Here is a 9,991-nt window from a genome sequence, read left to right as displayed (position 1 = left end):
CACTCTTATGAAATTTTTGATAAAAGTGGGCTTGGAGAGATCATGACTTTATTTGATGATAATACCACTATTTTGGAAGAGTGTCAACTTTGCATGCATGTGGATCATGTAGAGAATATGTTATGTGATATCTATATTGTTGAATTTGAATATGATCCCACATGTAATTATTATGAGAGAGGTAAATATGGTTGTAGAAATTTTCATGTTACTAAATTGCCTCTCTTCATGTTGAGATTGCTATTGTTTCATTATTCTTCCTTGCATATGCTAGTTTTTGCTTGTCTTCATAATTTGTTTCCTAACAAAATTTCTATGCATAAGAAGTATGTTAGAATTAAACTTGTTTTTTACAAGCCATATGATGCTCTCTCAGTGCTTCAATTCTCATCTTTCATGTGAGCTTCATTAAAATTATCAACGCCTAGCTAAAAGACTTTAAAGAAAAGCGCTTGCTGGGAAACAACCCAATATTTTTCTTTTCTGTTTTTATGAGTATACACAATATTACTTCTGTAATAACTGTGGTTTGGTGTTTTAATTAGTGTTTGATCCAAGCAAGAACTTTGGGATGCTTTGGTAATATCGTTGATTTGATTTTGCTGAAAAACAGAAACTTTTGTGTTCAGTAACAGAATTCTTAAAGTTCAATGGAGCGTGAAAAAATTCTGAATTTTTTACACAAGATTGATATATGAATTGCCTATGTTGTCCTAATTTTCAGAATTTTTGGAGTTTCATAAGTATCACTGGTATAGCGAGGTGCTATACAAACAGTTTTTAACCCCTGTTCGCGATGGCATTTAGAATCATTGCCAAGTGAGTGTGGGCGATAGGGCGGTCCTTTCCACACGACCCAGAAACCGTCGGGGGTATGCCCTCCTAACACAAATGCTCGGCAAAATGAGGTCTTGTGTGACCAGCGAGCGATCAAATAAGGTTATACGTACTGTAGTGCTAAAAAGTACAATTATACAGGCGAAATCATTTCCGGTCGTAAGTACATCCTACATAGTCAGTCTCCGCTAAACATTTCCGTTCATATATATACATCCCCCACAGTCTATCCAAGGAAAATGTTTCCGTTCACAGGTACATCACACACAATATTAACAATTTTATCGTTTGCGTCATTGAATGCATCACACACGATGCATAGAAGAAACTATGTGGAAAAGGTTGTCCATCACACACAGTTTTTATGTGGTAAACGTTTGCGCAAGGTGGCCTAACACAAACAGTTTTCAAGAGAAAGTCATGTGTGATTGTTCATTGATCCAACACGGTTTATTCCTAGAAACTGTGTGCGTTGCCTGAGGTCATCGCCCACCGTATTTTCTCAATAACCGTTTGTAATAGAAAAACCCAATTAGCAGGCTAATTCGCCATTGCAGGCTAATTTCCCTATTATTAATAATCCATTTATTAATCTAATTGACATTCATATTAAGCACATAATATATTTCATTTCCATATTAATGAAGCATGATTTCATAATTGAAAAACATCAGAGTACAACATGATATAGCATCAACACTCAGCTACCTCATTACACAACTATACCAACACCAAGTTTCAAATGCAACATGTAGAACCTTTCGAAATTAGCATCATATACGGTACATAGATAGATGCATCTCATCTGAAAAACTGTTGAAGCAGAAGGAGAATATTGAGCCTTCATTCATGTTGAAGGTCTTTGCAACTTTAGGCCAGTGCTTGTGGATGTTTGACCCTCCGTCCTTCGTCCTCTTTAGGAACTCTTCAATATTGAACTGTGCATGTTGTATGAAAACCTTCCTCGCATCTAGACGATAGAGGTTGTTTGAGAGGTAATCATCAGTGAACTGCTTTGGAAAGGCCTGAAAACAAGGATGTGCATAAATATCTTCTCTATATTGGAAATGGGACAAAGGAATAAAAAAGGCAAGGTATAATAGTTAGTACCATCTTGTAGTGAACCGATGTCTTCTTCATTGTGCAAACAAAGATCTTGTTGTTTTTTGTCATTAATTTCTTTATCCTAACAATCTTTCTAAGTTTCTTGATTTGATTGATATTCATGGAAAACTCATTTCCCCATAAGCAAAAAGGGTCGAAAAGTGGGTCAAAACCTCTAATAGCAGGACTGATACGTCTCCAACGTATCTATAATTTTTGATGGCTCCATGCTATTATATTATCTATTTTGGATGTTAATGGGCTTATTTTTACACTTTATTATATTTTTGGGACTAACCTATTAACCGGGGGCCCTGCCCAAATTGTTGTTTTTTTGCCTATTTTAGAGTTTCGCCGAAAAGGAATATCAAACGGAGTCCAAACAGAATGAAACCTTCGGGAGCGTTATTTTTGGAACAAATGTGATCCAGGAGACTTGGAGTGGACGTCAAGCAATCAACGAGGTGGCCACCAGGCAGGGTGCGCGCCCAACCCTGGGCGTGCCCTCCACCCTCGTGGACCCCTCGTTGCTACATCGACGTACTTCTTCTTCCTATATATATCCATATACCCTCAAAACATCCAGGAGCACCACGAAACCCTATTTCCACCGCCGCAACCTTCTGTACCCAGGAGATCCCATCTTGGGGCCTTTTCTTGAGCTCCGCCAGAAGGGGCATTGATCACGGAGGGCCTCTACATCAACTCCATGGCCCCTCCGATGATGTGTGAGTAGTTTACTTCAGACCTTCGGGTCCATAGCTAGTAGCTAGATGGCTTCTTCTCTCTCTTTGGATCTCAATACAATGTTATCCTCGATTCTCTTGGAGATCTATTCGATGTAACTCTTCATTTTGCAGCATGTTTGTCGAGATCCGATGAATTGTGGGTTTATGATCCAAATTATCTATGAACAATATTTGAATCTTCTTTGAATTATTCTATGTATGATTGGTTTATCTTTGCAAGTCTCTTCGAATTATCAGTTTGGTTTGGCCTACTAGATTGATATTTCATGGAATGGGAGAAGTGCTTAGCTTTGGGTTCAATCTTGCGGTGCTCGACCCCAGTGACAGAAAGGGAAACGACATCTATTGTATTGTTGCCATCGAGGATAAAAAGATGGGGTTTATATCATATTGCATGAGTTTATCCCTCTACATCATGTCATCTTGCTTAAGGTGTTACTCTATTCTTATGAACTTAATACTCTAGATGCATGCTGGATAGCGGTCGATGTGTGGAGTAATAGTAGTAGATGTAGGCAGGAGTCGGTCTACTTCTCGCTGACGTGATTCCTATATACATGATCATGCCTAGATATTCTCATAATTATTTGCTTTTCTATCAATTGCTTGACAGTAATTTGTCCACCCACCGTAATACTTATGCTATCTTGAGAGAAGCCACTAGTTAAACCTATGGCCCCTGGGTCTATTTTCCATCATACAAGTTTCCAATCTATTTTATTTTGCAATCTTTACTTTCAATCTATATCATAAAAATACCAAAAATACTAATCTTATTATTATCATCTCTATCAGATCTCACTCTTGCAAGTGGTCGTGAAGGGATTGACAACCCCTTTATCGCGTTGGTTACGAGGTTCTTATTAGTTTGTGTAGGTACTAGGTGACTCGCACGTGGTCTCCTACTGGATTGATACCTTGGTTCTCAAAAACTGAGGGAAATACTTGCGTTGCTTTACTGCACCACCCTTTCCTCTTCAAGGGAAAACCAACGCAGTGCTCAAGAGGTAGCAAGGACCTACATGTGCAAGACCAAATTATTAAAAACCTAAATATTAGAATGGTTCCTGCAATTGCACAATAATGGGCTATTAGACAATGGACCATGCACGTGCTAACCTCGATTGTAAACCTCAGTGCTTCCCGTATTTTCCCTGCAACACATATAGGGTAGTTAGTCATTAGGTTAAGTAAGGGTTCGCATGCTATCAGTAAAATATGTTGATGAAAAATAAGCACATTGCCACACGGAAAACCCATTTATCCAAACCAAGCATGATTAAGAACTAGGAAATATAGCACGTGTATATGTTTCTCATGTATTAAGTGTAGCCAAATTCGATTTATTCCTCACATGCACAACAATACAAAATTCTACCCACGACAATTGGACATCGCTTTGCAAAATTGAACCAAGCAGTTATATAAACACCACAACAAATGAACCAAACATTAACTGAGCACCACATTGCACAATATAACATACTCCTAATAGAAGATCAGATAGTTAACCAAACCAAGCATGCTTAACAACTTGGAAATATAGGAATTGTATTTGTTTCTCATGTATTTACTACAGCAAAATTCAATTTATTCCTCACAATGTATACAATAACAGGATGCACCCACAATAATTGAACATCGCATTGCAGAATTGAACCAAACAGTTAACTAAACACCACAACAAATGTACCAAACGTTAACTGAGCACCACATTGCACAATATAACATACTCCTAATAGAAGATCAGACAGTTAACCAAACCAAGAATGCTTAACAACTTGGAAATATAGCAATTGTATTTGTTTCTCATGTATTTAGTACAACCAAATTCGATTTACTTGTCACATGGTATACAATAACAGAATGCACCCACAACTATTGAACATCGCATTGCAGAATTGAACCAAACAGTACACCACAACACAATTGGACCAAACGTTAACTGAGCACCACATTGCACAATGTATAACCAAACTAAGCATGCTTGACAACATGGACATATAGCAATTGTATTTGTTTCTCATGTATTTTGTAAAGATAAATTCAATATATTTCTCACATTGAAGACAATACAAAATTGCAGCATGAAGAATTGAACATTGCATTTGCAGAATTGAACCAAATAGTTAACTATAGACAACTATTAATTAACCAAACAGTTAATAAGTGAGCACCACACTACGCGACATATAGAACATATACACTAGAGCAACAGATTGCATGGTAAAAAATAGATAGGACAATTCATTAGAATTTGTTAAGGAAAGACAGGAGCAGCACACGCAACGGGTAAACCGAGCATGCTTAACTGGCGTAGCTAGAAAATGGCATGGTGCTCCTCCAAGATCCGGGGGTCGGCTCGAATGGCAACCATCGCGACCTCATCCGCGCGTGCGACCGTGATTTGCTTCTCTACTGCCAAATGCTCCTTGAGCTCTTGGCTATACTACGTGCACCATGACTTAGGGCGGCTCTTATTTGGTGGAGGGGTTGGTGATTTCAGTGGAAGTTGTCGCGCCGGCGGTCGGGGCATGTGGGATGTGGAAGGAGGAGGAGGATGGGGGTCGGTGTGGATTACGTGCCTGGATAGACAAGGCCGAGCAGCGTGAAGGAGGGTCGCCGGCAAGGAGGCGGCACTGCAAGCAAGGAGTGAAGGTTTCAACTAGGAAAGGAAGGCGGAAACAGGGGAAATGTGGCTTTTGGTAACGGGGAGGGGCGAGGTAGATATTTCCGCGGAAGCCAAAATTTTTGAATCGGTTCAGCAAAAAAACTGGCGCGCAAAGTGTCATCACACATGGTCCCTTATTCAGAACTATGTATGATATGGTGCGACTGGTGCTCGTCAATCTACGCCGACACCTCCATGTCCAGCTCACGCCCGACAGACTCCTGGGGAAGGGGATCCATCGCACCACACTCAACAAGCATCTCGCCGTCCATGTTTGCCATCTCTTTAGAAAAGGCAGCCACGAGCTGGGCATGGGCCGCCGTGATCTGGGCTTGGACGGGCTCCGTCGCCGCAAGGTATGCGGCGGAGGAACGTACGGCTGCTTGAACGCTCTCGGTGATTGCCAATTCTTTGGCCGTGGGTTGCCGACCGTTGTTGTAGAAGCTTCGATCGGTTTGTGCGGTGACCGCCACGAGATGGGCATGGGTGGCCTCGACATGGTCATTGGTGGCCTCCCTTAGGGCTAAGGCCGCCGTTGTAGAATGGACAGCTGTTGTTCCGCTCTCGCTCGTTGCTATCCCCAAGGCAGATGTTGTTGCTGCCACCTGAGAAGCAACAGCGGCCGTTTGGGCTGCCCTGGCCGCCCGGTTGAAGATTGCGGCCGTGCTCATGCACCTTGTTAGCATGCGCATGGCGGCTGTGGCCGCGCTTGTCGGTGTCAAAACCGGCGGATCTCGGGTAGGGGTCCCGAACTATGCGTCTAGGATCGATGGTAATAGGAGACAGGGGACACAATGTTTACCCAGGTTCGGGCCCTCTCTATGGAGGTAATACTCTACGTCCTGCTTGATTGATATTAATGAATATGAGTGTTACAAGAGTTGATCTACCATGAGATCATAATGGCTAGACCCTACAAGCCTAGCCTATATGACTATGCTAATGAGTATATATCCTTTCCGGACTAACAACTCTGGTTTATATAGACACTGAGGGGATCTTCATAGTTGGTCGCCAAGCTTGCCTTCCATGCAAAGGAGAGTCCAATCCGAACACAGGTACATTCTTCGGCCTTCATATCATCACAGCCCATTAGTTTGGCCCATGGATAAGAAGTCGGACGCCCGAGGACCCCTTAGTCCAGGACTCCCTCAGTAGCCCCTGAACCTGGCTTCAATGATGAGGAGTCCGGCGCGCAGATTGTCTTCGGCATTGCAAGGCGGGTTCCATTCTATCTGAACTTCAAGATAGTCTTCGGACGCAACGATAGTATCTAGACCTGTCACACACACCATACACAACCGCAGAGAGAATATATTTTTACACGGGTCTAATCCACTGACAGCTTTTACAATATGACATCACGTCTGTCCGGTCATAATTTCGAACCGCTTTCATGTTTCGACGCCCCATGTCCTGAGACGTGGTTGCCGTTGGCACGTCTTGTGAAAGCAGAGACCGTGTCCCCTTATCGCGGGATTCTCATCAATGCGGGCATGGGTAACCCAACCGTGCCATTTATACAGCCCTTGGGAATAGGCGAATATTAAGGCGAGTGAGGAGGCGTTTAATATTCGTTGCCTTTATAAGGGGATAAGGGTTCCCTCTTCCTCTCTCACACCTTCTCTCTGTCTCCGCCCATCCAATCTCGAGTTCCAGCGCCCAATTTCTCATCTCCTTTCCACTCAAGCAACCATGTCCGGTTCCGGAGGCCAGGGCAAGTGGATGGTCTCCTCCATCAAGGAGGAGAACATTACGGAGCTTTGGGCGGCCGAATACTTGGTGACGGAGATCACTCACCGCCTGTCGACCGAGGGACAAGTCGTCCCCACGCCGAAGCCCATCGAGAGGGTAGTTTTCCTCCCCCATTTCTTCCATGGGCTAGGGTTTCCACTCGACCCTTTCATCCGCGGGCTGATGTATTATTACAGGATAGATTTCCATGATCTGTCCCTGAATTCCTTCCTCAAAATCTCGGCGTTTATCGTCATGTGTGAGGCTTACCTCCGCATCCAACCCCACTTCGGGATGTGGCTCAAAGTCTTCAACGTAAAGCCGAAGGTGGTGGATGGCCAGCACGCAGAGTGCGGAGGAGCCATGGTACCTTTGTGGACAGAGTAAAGGAGTGGGAGAAGCAGTGCTTCTACATCACAGAACCTCGCGGCACTACCTGGGCCGCAGCTGCCGAATTCTGCTCCGGCGCTCCCATGCGACTCACCTCGTGGGTCAAGAAGAGTCCGGACTGGGGTTCCCCTGACGAGGTGAGAGTGCTGCAGACGCACGTTCAAACCATGGTGACCAAGAAAGTCAAGCTTGTTGATGTGATCCAGGTGATGCTAGTTCGTCGTATCCTTCCGTGCCAGCGCCGAAGCCGCCCTCTGTGGGAGTTCAACCCGAAGACGCATCAGACCCTGGTGAGGCTCTTCGAGACTACTCATGAAGGTGCATGGAAGTTGCTCTTTAAGGGCAACAAGAAACCACCGTCCACGGATTCAGACCATGGTTACGACTTTAAACACCTTGCCAGTGAGGTATGTCTTTTTTCATGCATTCTCCACTTGTTTGTTTCGAGGATGATGCCTGGGCTTTTATTGGTGCTTTTTTAGGACTAGATGGAGAGGGCGAAGCGGATCTAGTGTCCGGCTCCGCTGCCTGAAGAACCGGTCATCCCGCGTCTAGCAAAGATGCTGGTGCCGGCGCCTTATAAGGCGCCGGAGAAGAAGGCCAAGAAGAAGGCCAAGGGGGCCAAGAGTGGCCCCCGTCGTAAGGGCACTTCGGATGTGACGTCCGAAGACGACGAAGTTCATTCCTCTGTCCTTAAGGACAATGGCGAGGAAGAGGAGGAGGAGGAGGAGGAAAGCAACCCTCCCCCTGAGGAAAGGAAGAAGAAGAGGGCGGCTTCGGCGCATCCGGAGGTGGAAACGCCCAAGAAAGTGAAGGGCGTCCCCGCAGTCAACACCGCATGGGATGCTGGTAGCAGTCCGAAAAGACACCCTCGCAACAAGCCCCTGGCCGCATCTTAAGTGACATGGCTTTCTCATGTGCGCGTCCGGCCCTTTCTCTTCGTTATCTTGACATAGTTAATTGTACTACTAATCATACACGCAAACGTGTATGATCAAGATCAGGGACTCACGGGAAGATATCACAACACAACTCTACAAATAAAATAAGTCATACAAGCATCATATTTACAAGCCAGGGGCCTCAAGGGCTCAAATACAAGAGCTTGATCATAGAAGAGTCAGCGGAAGCAACAATATCTGAGTACAGACATAAGTTAAACAAGTTTGCCTTAAGAAGGCTAGCACAAACTGGGGTTCAGATCGAAAGAGGCGTAGGCCTCCTGCCTGGGATCCTCCTAAACTACTCTTGGTCATCGCCAGCGGGCTGCACGTAGTAGTAGGCACCTCCCGAGTAGTAGTAGTCGTCATCGACAGTGGCTTCTGGCATCTGGGCTCCACCGTCTAGTCGCAGCAATCGAGTATAGAAAGGGGGAAAGAGGGAGCAAAGAAACCGTGAGTACTCATCCAAATTACTCGCAAGCAAGGAGCTACACTACATATGTATGCATTGGTATCACATGGAATAAGGGTATCATATGTGGACTGAACTGCAGAATGCTGGAATAAGAGGGCCATAGCTAGTCCTATCGAAGACTACGCTTCTGGTAACCTCCATCTTGCAGCATGTAGAAGAGAGTAGACTCAAGTCCTCCAAATAGCATCGCATAGCATAATCCTACCCGATGATCCTCTCCTCATTACCCTGTTAGAGAGCGATCATCGGGTTATATCTGGCACTTGGAAGCGTGTGTTTTATTAAGTATCTGGTTCTAGTTGTCATAAGGTCAAGGTACAACTCCAAGTCGTCCTGTTACCGAAGATCACGGCTATTCGAATAGTTTAACTTCCCTGCAGGGGTGCACCACATTTCCCAACACGCTCAATCCCCTTTGTCCGGACACACTTTTTTGGGTCATGCCTGGCCTCGGAAGATCAACACGTCGTAGCCCTACCTAGGCACAACAAAGAGGTCAGCACGCCGGTCTAAATCCTACGGCGTAGGGGTATGGGCCCATCGCCCATTGCACACATGCACGTTGCGTACGCGGCCGGTGAGTAGACCTACCAACCTCCATTACAAAGGAAGTTGCGTTACGCAGTCCAACCCGGTGCACGCCGCTCAGTCGCTGACGTCACGAAGGCTTCGGCTGATACCACGACGTTGAGTGCCCATAACTGTCCCCGCGTAGATGGTTAGTGCGTATAGGCCAGTAGCCAGACTCGGATCAAATACCAAGATCTCGTTAAGCGTGTTATGTATCCGCGAACGCCGACCAGGGCCAGGCCCACCTCTCTCCTAGGTGGTCTCAACCTTCCCTATCGCTCCGCCTCAAAGTAACAGTCGGGGGCCGTCGGGAACTTAGGCCCACCACTACCTGGATGGAGCCACCTGCCCCTTCAGCCCCCATCTCCAAACAGTATCACCGGTAATGTAACAGTGTAAAGTATATAGTATGTGCCCGTGATCACCTCCCGAAGTGATCACGGCCCAGTAGTATAGCATGGCAGACGGACAAGAGTGTAGGGCCACTGATGATAATCTAGCATCCTATACTAAGCATTTA

The 9,991-nt window shown here is 45.2% G+C and overlaps 1 long non-coding RNA gene across 1 annotated transcript; it reads right to left on the bottom strand.

Annotated features, from left to right (window-relative positions):
- Positions 1-1,542: 1,542 nt before the first annotated feature.
- Positions 1,543-3,847, bottom strand: LOC147979341 (uncharacterized). Its single transcript, XR_015599699.1, has 3 exons — positions 3,810-3,847; positions 3,608-3,708; positions 1,543-1,862 (listed from the first exon to the last, which is right to left on the bottom strand). It is a non-coding gene; the product is annotated as an uncharacterized LOC147979341 (long non-coding RNA).
- Between the last annotated feature and the right edge of the window lie 6,144 nt (positions 3,848-9,991).

The sequence above is a fragment of the Triticum urartu genome, chromosome 3A (assembly GCF_056163025.1).
Source record: "Triticum urartu cultivar PI428250 chromosome 3A, HENAU_Tu73, whole genome shotgun sequence".
NCBI lineage: Eukaryota > Viridiplantae > Streptophyta > Magnoliopsida > Poales > Poaceae > Triticum > Triticum urartu.
The sequence above is the reverse complement of the archived record's forward strand: the minus strand, read 5'-3'. Positions and strand labels throughout refer to the sequence as shown.